This window comes from Passer montanus, unplaced genomic scaffold (assembly GCF_014805655.1).
Source record: "Passer montanus isolate IOZ18808 unplaced genomic scaffold, ASM1480565v1 scaffold51, whole genome shotgun sequence".
Lineage (NCBI taxonomy): Eukaryota > Metazoa > Chordata > Aves > Passeriformes > Passeridae > Passer > Passer montanus.
Window position 1 is genome coordinate 988,495 of NW_024370041.1, and position 11,019 is coordinate 999,513.

General features: G+C 38.4%; 1 long non-coding RNA gene across 1 annotated transcript; it reads left to right on the top strand.

The window, feature by feature from the left end:
* The first annotated feature begins 902 nt into the window (after positions 1-902).
* LOC120509365 lies at positions 903-6,379 on the top strand. Its single transcript, XR_005629240.1, has 4 exons — positions 903-1,071; positions 3,409-3,486; positions 3,620-3,713; positions 5,791-6,379. It is a non-coding gene; the product is annotated as an uncharacterized LOC120509365 (long non-coding RNA).
* The last annotated feature ends 4,640 nt before the right edge of the window (positions 6,380-11,019 follow it).

Genomic DNA, 11,019 nt, shown 5'->3' on the forward strand with positions numbered 1-11,019 from the left:
GCTTGGTGATGTTGACTCCTCAGTACTCCATATGAAACAGCTGTTTGGGATGCATTTCTTTCACTACATCTTTCCACTGAGATATTTAAATTTATGATGATTTACATTTAATCAGGTTTGCTGATATTTGAGTATATGAGTTTCTTGCTCTGCCATACTGTCTGAATAACATTAAGCTTACTACAGATTTAGAGAATCTGGATAATTAAATCATTCATGTTGCCAAAGAAAAACAACAACAAAACAGCATACCATAAAAATATAATGCTACAACACCAACCAAACACAAAACACCTTCAAGGTTTCCAAAACCCTGTGTTCAGACAAAAATGATTTTCAGATATTAGTCGTAGAGAGATATAGTTGTAAACAGACGTATAAACACATCAAAATTTTTAAAAAGAAAATGGAAGTTACTCTTAAAGTCCCAATGCATTCTTTTCAAAGAAAATAGTGTTTAAATTTTATTGAGAAATCACTTACAAATGAATGCAATACTTTTCACATTTTTTGCATAATCAGAGCTCTTAAAAATTTAATCAAACCACCACCTGCCTCAAAAATTCATCATAAGAGTATTTAAATTTTAAAACACAATTATCCGTCAAAAGCACTTGAGCACTTCCAAGTCCATAATAAGAAATTGTTCAAAAAGTTCTGAGGATGCTCCAAGTAACACAATTATTCCACAAGTGAATGAATGAGCAATACCCCTTTTAGGAAACTAAAAGCAGTATCAGTACACTATTCCAGAAAATATATATATATATATTTTGATCTCTGCCATATTTTGATGCTGTGTGTCCATCCCCAAGTGTTTTAAGGTCTTTCATTGCAGCCAAGCTACATATATTAAAGGATTTAAATTTTCTTCTTCAGGTCTAAATCCTGCAGCCATATATCAGTCCTGACTCTGCAGACTCAGTGCTTTTCAACTAAAGACAAATTTTTCACTGGGAACTTGTCAATAAAAATATAAGCAATGGTGAATCCTGCTCAAAAGGCTCAAATATGTCAACCAGCATCTTCTGGGGATGACAGCCAATTTCATCCCAATTTTGACCATTCCAGGTAATCCCTAAGGCACAATGGAGCTATCTAGAGCTGTGATCCCACCCGTGCAGGGATTGGCAAAGGGAAAATGACTGATGGTCACTGCTGGGGAAAACATTCATCTCTCTCCACTCCCTGGGTATAACCAGGTTATACCTCTGAGGGTTTGATGGTCCTCCACTGCTTCACCTCACTGTGAAATCCTCTTCAACAACACAGTCAGCTTCACAGAGGAGCAGATTTTTGTCACTGTTTTCAGGGTTTCATTCAACAAAGACAGATACTGAAAGAGCGTTTCACTATGGGACAAACTGTGCATTCTAAATTTTGCCTTTTATTTTTTTTTTCTGTGTCCAACAAAATCTGTGTTCTCTTTATCATTAAAGAGCAATAGAAGGGTGAGGGGCCACTGCTTTGCCTGAAGCTTTATCTAAATATTGGTTTGTGGAGCTTTTTTTTCCGCTTTTCATATGGCATGCAATACTTAACATTTGCTTTTTTCTGACAGACTTTAAGTGAACTTGGATGTGTTACATGCAAACTAGAATTAATTGATCAAAACTGTCAAATCCACATAAAATCCAGTAAGAAATAAACTCAGTTACAGGGGTATAATGAAAACTTACATGCTATGACCTACATAATATATATTAGTGCCAAGTGAATTACAACTAACATGAAGACACTCCTTGGGAAACTGGAAATCTGACGTTAAGGGTAAAACCAAAAGTACAAACATATAATGAGCAAGTAAAATATGAAATATCCCCAAATATTAAATGTAAATATTTATTTAATCTTATTTTCTCTTTCCTTGAGAATGAGAGGCAAATCTCCTGCTGCATGGGTAAGTGAAGGAAATGAACTGTAGAGAAATACTAAATAACCTGGAGGTACCTTATGGAAAAATCTGAATACTGAGTACAGGGATTTTGCCTCTGTCAACAGCAGGGAGCCACTTTAGTTTCTAACATAGTATAAAAAGGTTCTAATTTCCACAGTACATGTCTGCTGTGTTAACCTAGCAGTGTTATCAGAGCACGAGAGAAAACAACTTTGGTGTGTCATGAGGCATTTGAATGAGCTGAAATTTTTTATATACGTACATAAAAGTGTGGCTGTTTAAAAAAAAATTAAAATACTTTTTTTTTTCATAAGCCTGTGTTTTTAAGCTTCAAACCAATACAGAGGCATTTTATCTGATGATAATGTTCATTGAAATACTATTTTAGTAACAGCCACTGTATTAATGTGGCAGCACATTGCAAGAGTTGCAGAATATTATGGGCATATATTGCCTCCTTGTCAGCAGGTTTGAGGGTAGGATGTGATGTTAGTTACTCTGCTCTGGACCTGGCTGCAAGCTTTGCCCTGATTTAAACTCTCCTGAACTGCTGCCCAGACTCGAGCCAGAATTTTGCACATTAAAATCTGCATAAATCTTACTAACACCGACAGCACAGCAATACTTTTATTGTACTTTTCACAAGTGGAATCATTCACCCAGGCCCTGTGAGGCTTGAACACACAGAGAAGTCCATTAAAAATTAGCATGTTTAGTCTACTTCTGTGTCCTTGATAGTCCTGCTGTGGTGGCACATAAAGGATTTGCTGTTAATTATCCAACTGCCTGCTAAAGGCTGCCTAATTCTGCTAAGACAAAGTTTAATGGCTGCATTAGGAACAAGTGGAGTGAGCACAGGGTTATTTTTGGGCAAAGGCACAGCAACTCATATTAACAGGGCAGCTTTGCTGCAGCAGAACCCTCAGAGGGAGCTGCTCAAGAGGTGGGAATGGCCCAGGTCTGGCTGTTCCCAGCTGGGAGCTCATCCTCTCTGTCCTACACAAAATTATTATTTCAGTGACTTCTGAGTCAAACCCAGGCTCTATGCTTCTGCAGCTGTAGTGTCAGCAGCTGATTTTGTCTAGGAAAATGGAATTCCAGGTCTTTCTGACTGTCACATTCGTTCCAGATTTAATGTTAGAAATCCTGGCTGTCACAATTATCTCATCTTCCCTTTTTTACATTATTAAAATTTAGCAGTATAAGTCTCTGAATTCATCAGATCTATTCAGAACACGACAAAGGCTCACCAGATTCTTCGCAAATGTATCCTCCCATGCCTAAAAGTGACATACCTGCTCTACATGTATCTAAACCACTAGAACTTAAAACCTTACTTTCCCTCAGTTCACCTTGAATATGAAGTAAGCCTACAGACCTTTAAAAAAGAGAGAGGAAACTCTGGATTTATCAGAATCTTCTAAAACTGAGAACTAATCCAATTATGTATTATGTTCTCTCCATGTCGTTTATTTAAATTAATTTAATCTTTTTTTTTTGCCTAATTTAAGGACTGAAAACACAGATGAAAGTCAATAAGAATTAATCTCTTCCTAGAAATGGTTTTGCATGCCTATACAAGCAGCAATGTGAGTATTCTTTCTTACTATGAATATTCATAAGAACTGACTGTAAAACAAATGTAAAAGGGGTTTAGAAAACAGAGACTAAGATAAAGAATTTTAACATTTCATGCCTAAACTATTTCCTTATTCCTGACAGCTGCTCTGTCCACAAAGAGAATGAATGGAAGAAGAATTGGATTTTAACACACAGGGCAAACACAGTCCTAGGAGGAAGATCTGACTTCAGTGAGGTACAAATGGAACCACCCTTGTCATTTGGTGTTTCCTTCCACAAAATAAACATTGTCAGCTCCAATTAGAGCCAGATTGTCACAAGTGTTCAGTTTGCTCCCTGCTGAACATCATTTTGGCTGCCCAGGTTTCTACAGAACTTCTAGGCTTGAATGAGCCCCTGAGGGTCCCCTTGGGGAGTACAGTCAGTCACCCCAGCTAAAGAACCCTTGGATGATAACAATAATATTAACATTATTAATAATAATATTTAGTTAAACAATGAAATCTATGAGCTAGCCACGAGGAAAACAAAAGCAGGGAGGCGAGCTTGGCCACCTCAGCAGCTAAGAAAATGTCTTCCTCTTATTTATCATTCTCAGATTTTTTTATTCTCAAGGAAGGTTCCTAGAGATTTTTGAGTTTCCTTCTGCCTGTTAAAGAACCCACAGAAGTCAGAGTACATGTTACATGCCTTTGAGATGGGAAAGTCATCAGTCCAGCCACCCAGGTTTTGCAGAAAGAACTCTGCTGCCTGCATACCAAAGAATGGTTTAATCAAGCTAGATATTTAGCAAGAGATAAATTAAAATTTTTCCACTGGAAAAAAAAAAGATGGTTTAAATATTTCCCTGGGGAAAAAGACAAATCCTGATGAATTCTTTAAGAGGCCAGGTACTTCACCTGAGCGTCAAATAAGATGGCCTGAGGAAGAAAGGGTCTCCTATGCACAAAGACAAGTTTCTGACTACTATAATCTCTGCAAGTTACTGCTTTTTAAACACAGCTTGATTAGTGGGAAAAGGGGCTGTTTCCTTGACAACAGCATTTATTAGCATAAAGTAAATATAGTAGTTGTAGAAAATATTCCAGTGTGTAGAGACAGAGAGTAACTGGATTTCTTTTGGCAACAGTGGACATTTATTTAGAGCCAAACTATGCCTCCTGTGATATCAATGTAGTATATTAGGTTCCATTGTAACTTTAATTTTTCCTAAAGTATTCTCAGCTACACAGTGTCATGCTCTCACACAGTCACTACTCTGCCAACGTCAGAACTGTTAAAACCACAAAAAATGGAAAAAAATAAATATCCCAGTGAGCAATTGTTCAGCAAGGAAGTTAGGGAATCAGACACACCATTTACAAAAGAAGAAAATATCAAATTTGAAATGGCAAAACTGACTGAAATCTTATTTTCACATCAATGGCTCTGGTCTTGAATCTGATTTTTTGTGCTGCAAAAGTGGCACAGGGAAAGGAAACATTCACAATAAACCAAGGTTGAGCAACAAGTTTTCCACGCCTTTCACAAAACAAATGGAGATTTCTGTTAAAGCAAGTGGGGAAGGAAGAATTCATATCTCTGATTTGTATAGAGAGTAGAAATCTGTATAGGACATGTAAAGGCTACACACACCTAGAGAAATTATAATGACTGCAGAAGGCTGAAGGACACGTGTAGAATGTGAGAGGAAGAATTAGGATAAATTAGGCTAATTGAGCAGGTGGACAAAAACAAACAAAAAAATTGTGGCTTTTGCCATGCAGAGTGTGGATCTCTGTGCAGCAGCTCTGCTTTTTGCTGCTCTGCAATGCCCTGGGCACTCTGCTGCAGCCTCCTTGCACTGTGCAGGGCACACAGATGTTATGCTCTGATGAGGAGCTGTTTGGGAACCATGGAAGGTGGTCACTGACTGTGCTGGGAATGGCACTTTGTCTTCCCATGCACTGGGGACCAAGGACAGCTCTGCTTATAAATTAGAAAACAAAAGGTTCTCTTTAAGATACACTGAAGAGAAATTACTGATGTGCAAAAAGGCATCTGGAGGATGGTTCTGAAACTTCAGAAGAAGCTGTTGGTTGAAGAGATGAGAGTCTTGACCCATCCTGTAATGATATATGTGGTATAGTAATGCCAGGTGAGCCTGACACAGCTTCCAGCAAGAATTTCCAAACCCCTAATCAATCCTTACGTTATACAGCACTTGATCCCAAGAGACCTGCTTTCCAAAGGGAGACAGGGGCGAACACAGAGGTGTAGCTCATACTAAATAATCCCTTTTTTTTGTTTTGTTTTTTGGGTTTTTTCCCTAGGAACTCACATTTGTGGGGATGGGAGAACATTCCCTGCAGTGAGGGGGATCTCACAGCCTTGGATAACTTTGGAATTCAGCAGTGCAGGGCTGTGGACCTCAGTGTAACACAGAGACTTCAGCCAAAGCCGAGTGTGATCCTCTTTGACTCTGGACATTAACTGGCGATAAATACAGGCAGAATTTAGGCAAATCAAAACTGGCTGTAGGCAGGGGCAAAGCTGGCAGCTGCAGAGGGCAAAAAGATTGTTTGGGGTAGGGAAGGATGAAAGAGCCACATCCCTGTTGCCCATTTTATCCACAGCAGAGCTGAGGAGAGCCAAGCTGGGACCAGCTGCTGCTGCTGCTGCTGCAGTAGAGGGGCTGCACTGGGGGAGCTGCATGGATGCACCTCTGGGAGCAGCTGCCCTCTCTGCCAAACGCTGCCTGCCTGCAGAGGGGTCAGAACTGATTTTTGCACACACCTCTGAGAAATCCTGAGCCAGCTTTAAGTCAACAGGGGCTCAGAAAATGCAAAAAACCAAGGAGAATAAAATTCACAAAAATGCTGCTTTTCTTCATGTTTAAAGTACTCTGGGGAAGAGGATGAATGTAGTCTTAAATAAGCTGGTATTCTGGGATGTAGGGAGAAGGATGGACTGCAAAGATCTTTTTCTGATTAAAAAGGTGATGTACGACCAGGTGAGCTACCACATTGATTTTATAAGTCACTATTTTGTTTTGCAGTTTTTCAGCTTTTCTTTATTTCATGCAGAAAGCTGAAGGGAACAGATACACATATGAGAATTATTTGTCTTGCCATTTCATCTCTGCTTCCAGCTATGACATATTAAAATGGATTTCTCCTTCCATTTGAATAAAACTATTCGAAGGATATAAAGGAACATTTTAATTTCTAAGATAACTTTACTGAATTAAAACAGTGATACAGAGAAGCTTTGTTGAAACGCCTTTTCCTTTTAACATAAATTTTGAATCTGAGACAGACAGGAGTTCTATATTTTTCTATAAAATTACTCAAAAATTAACCTAGTAATTAAAGCTACTTTGCCAAAATGAGTATTTGGGTATAAGCATTTAACTCTGAATAAATGTACAGAATTAGTTCTGCTTTAAAGGAATTAATTTCTATTTTTTAGTGATTTTTTAAATTCTTTCCTTGGTGCTGGGGTTTTTTTTCTCCTTCTTTATAATGCAGTCAATATGTTTGAAAGGTTACTCCAAAGTATCATTACCCAGAAAAGGTTGCAAGATGCCTTCATAAGAAGTCTGTATTTTGGTAGCATATAATTAAGCTGATTGGAAGTATTGTTCTCAAACTCCAGATCTCTGAGATGCAGCTTTGTGGCTGTTAAATTTATTCCTGAAAAAATTTTGCTTTTAGATGAAGTGAATTCTTGTCTCAGAAATTTCATACTGTCTATGATCCATACTCTCCCCTTGGGAGGAGGTAAAAGGACCAGGTAAAAAGGGATTTTTTTATAAATGAAGAAGAAAACTAAGTTTTGCTTTAACTTAGTTTCTATAAATAATAAACATTAGAATAAAGCAGCAGTCTAAAAATAAACAAGTGTTTTGAGCAGCCACATCATCCCAGCCCAAAGCACAGAGAGTGCCTGTCTGAGTTAATTAAACAACTCAGCTTCTGCCTAGCACAGGCAGGAGGAGACATTATTCATCTCATCCCATACTGAAAGGCTGCTCGATTTTGGGCAGATGTTTGAAGCAAATCATGGCAGTCAGTGCTGTCTGAAGAACGCTCAGTCCCTCTCAGACAAGATTAAGCAGAGTTGTTTTGTGTCATTTACATATGTTACCGCTTCTTTCTCATTTAAAATGGATCTTCAAAGGAACTCAAGGTAAAAATATTCACTTGTCTGTGTCCCATGGTCACATGAAACAGCTGAGATCCACAAAAAGACAGCTCTTGGTGTTTCTGAGAGCTCCTTTGTGGTCACTGATACCTTTATTGTGATTTCAGCAGGGAATTTTGTTCCCAGGTGACAGAGTGGCTCACTGCGCCTGTGTGATGCCTCAGGTTTTAGCTTTTATATTTTTCAGATTCTGTGCTGCTATAGTGTGTAATTCTGAGCTCCACATGAGGGGATGGTGAGCTCTCTGCACAGAGCGGAGAGACAAAACAATTCCTTCTCTAGCTGGGCACCAAGGACAAATGATCCAAATCTCAGGCCCAAGAGCACAAACAACGGGGGCTGGAGAGAGACAAACAAGAATGGGACTCCATGGGCTAAAGCTGGAATTGGACAATGAACTACAATCTGCAAATGGAGCAGAATTTCTAAAAATGAGAGACCCCGTGAGTGCTCGATAATTTGGGACCATTTTGGTTCATCTTGGGTGCAGCCCTGGCTGGGCTCTCGTGCTGCTCAAGGTGCATCCATTGAGGCCTTTTAATAAATCTCTGATTTATTCTTTAACTCTGTCCAGCCTCTGTTCTTGGTCAGCCTTCTCAAGGCATCCTGTAGACTTAGAAATAGTCACAACATCCTCTCTTAAACCTGACTTGTTTTCACCACAGACATGGTGAAGTTCAATCCTGGTTTTGTGATTGCTATTCACAGAGTCAATTATTTACATATATCATATTTAATGTCTTCATCTGTGAGTTGATTGCACAGTGTACCTTTCAATTTTACATCAGTAGTATTTCTGCTTAAATAAATATTTTCTGTAAAGGAACTAGATACAACTCTACTATGTAGAGTTGTAAACACTTCAGCCTGATCTGCTTAATACAAAAGGCCATGAGAGGGATTTGTTAAATTGAAAAGCAAAACTGTTTCTTATAGATCGCACCTGATAACTCCAAACCAAGGAACCACAGAATGGTTTGGGTTGGAAGGCACCTTAAGATTATCTAATTCCCCCCCCCTGCCATGGGCAGGGACACCTTCCACTACCCCAGGTTTCTGGAAGCCCCATCCAGCCTGGCCTTGGACACCTCAGGGATGGGGCATTTTCTCTGTGTCTACAATAATGTGTTAATTCCAGTTCTTTTAATGGTATTCTAAATGTGAAGGTGTCATGGACAGGATTGATGTGATGAATCCATACCCTTGGTGATCCAGGACCAAAGTGACCTGCTGAAATGTCCATGTTTTTGGAGCAGGACTATGTATGGGAGCAGAAAGAACTGGAAAAGCAAAATCTGCCTCTTCCACTGAATTTTCCCTGATGATTGTACTCCACTCCAGCACATTTTCACTACCACTGGCAAAAGTATGAAGCTGAGTATTATTGAATACTATTCATTTCCCCTGTGTAACCTAATGGCTGATGACTCTGTTATAAATAATTTCATCAATACCTGGAATTCAAGGTTCATATTCACTGACTGTATTAGTAATCTCTGGAGGGATTGTTTGTCACCATCTGTAGGAAAAATGTGGGGTAGGGGAATTGATTTCTGATTGATCACTGCTTTCCTGTGGAATTAATCCCTTGTGAACATTTTATAACACTTATTCAAAACATGCTCATCAACAGCCCTTTTGAATTAACACGGTGTAGGCTTTGAAATGATGATCAGCTCTTCAAAGGATAGATTGAGTAAAAGTGGTTCAGTTGTTTAGCATTAATCCAATGTCAAACATAGTCCCTGAAAATCATGTGGCAGCATTTGTTCTTTGATTAGATATTTTAACCACAAACCTCTTTTTTTACCTCTAGATAGCACATGGACATAAGAAGAGTTAAAAGTCATTAACAAACACATTTTGTACTGGTGTGAACATGTTTTTTCTTCTGACACAAGCTGTCACTGAAACTTCTGCACATGAAAACATCAATCAATAATTTTATGTGAAAGAGCATATGTGTCTTCACTTTGGCTTTGCCTCCTCTCTACTGAAATTTAGGTACTTGGTTCTTGTTACAAGTGATTCATATCACAACACGATTAATATATTCAGGAAAACATAGAATCAGACATTAGAAGGTAGCATAAAAATTTCTAAGATTGCTGTAAATGTTATGAAAATAAACTGCTAGGAGGACAGGTTCCAATTTTTCTATGTACAGTTTCCATAAATATCATAGCAATTGGAGGCACATAACCTAAAACATATTTGTCTGTTTTAGTTACCACAAAAAGTATTCAAAGTGCAACTGAGGCATTAGAAATAGTCCCAAATTTTTATGACACTGTAATGTCTTGAATATTAGCAGGATAAAATCACAAACATTCTTTTTAGAGTGTCAGGAGAGTGATTCACTAAAATGCAGAAACTGATGGAGTGCTGGCCTTTGTGGATTTTCCTCCTGTAATTTTTCCTGTGATCCATTAACACAGATTTTTGTATCAGGTCTTTTTGTACTGTTCTTGAGAGGTGCAATGTGCTTACCAGGCCATGGGAATCCAAGGATGATGCTTTTCCTAGAAGTCAACTAAATCCTGGGCACCACCAGGAATAAGAGACGGGCTCTCTTGCAGGAGTTTTCCTGTCCTAGTTCCTTCCCATTTTACCTCCTGTCCAAATGCAGTTTAGCTGGCAAGGGCAATTTACTTTAACAATATTTTTGTGAACCACTTGAGTAATAAGCATGACAAGCCTCTGAGTAAGAGGGTAGAAAAAAATTCAGCAACTTGTGCTTTCACAGAAGAGAGAAAAGAAAAGGAAAAGAAAAGAGGAAAGGAAAGAGGAAAGGAAAGGAAAAGAAAAGGAAAGAAAGGGAAGGGAAGGGAAGGGAAGGGAAGGGAAGGGAAGGGAAGGGAAGGGAGTAATGATTCCCTCACTTTTTGTTCTCTCATAACATAGCTGAAAATATTTTGAGAAGCTTTTTCATTGGATTTTTTCCAATATGACAGGTTTGGTTTTGTAAGTAAAAACTTTGCTAAAAATGGAAAAGGAGTTTTTTTTCAAGAGCACAATATTAACAATTAAGAAATAATGCAAATCTTTTCCAGTGAGAAAATAAAGGAAGATTTGAAGAGCGAAAACATGAAATTAAAATCCTGCAGCAACATAAACACCTACATTTTCTGTTCCACTATACATATATATATGCATACACAGAAGAATACACTGTTATTACTTCTATTACATTACTGATGAGAGACTGCTTCAAGAAAAACAAGACTTAGGAAAGATTAAACTCTCCAAGTCAAGATATTTTTCCTGCTTTCCTGACTCTTTTCTGACATTGCTGGCATGAAACATCTTGATTTTCCTTGGTGATAGGTGCTACACAGTGCAATATCTACCAGTCC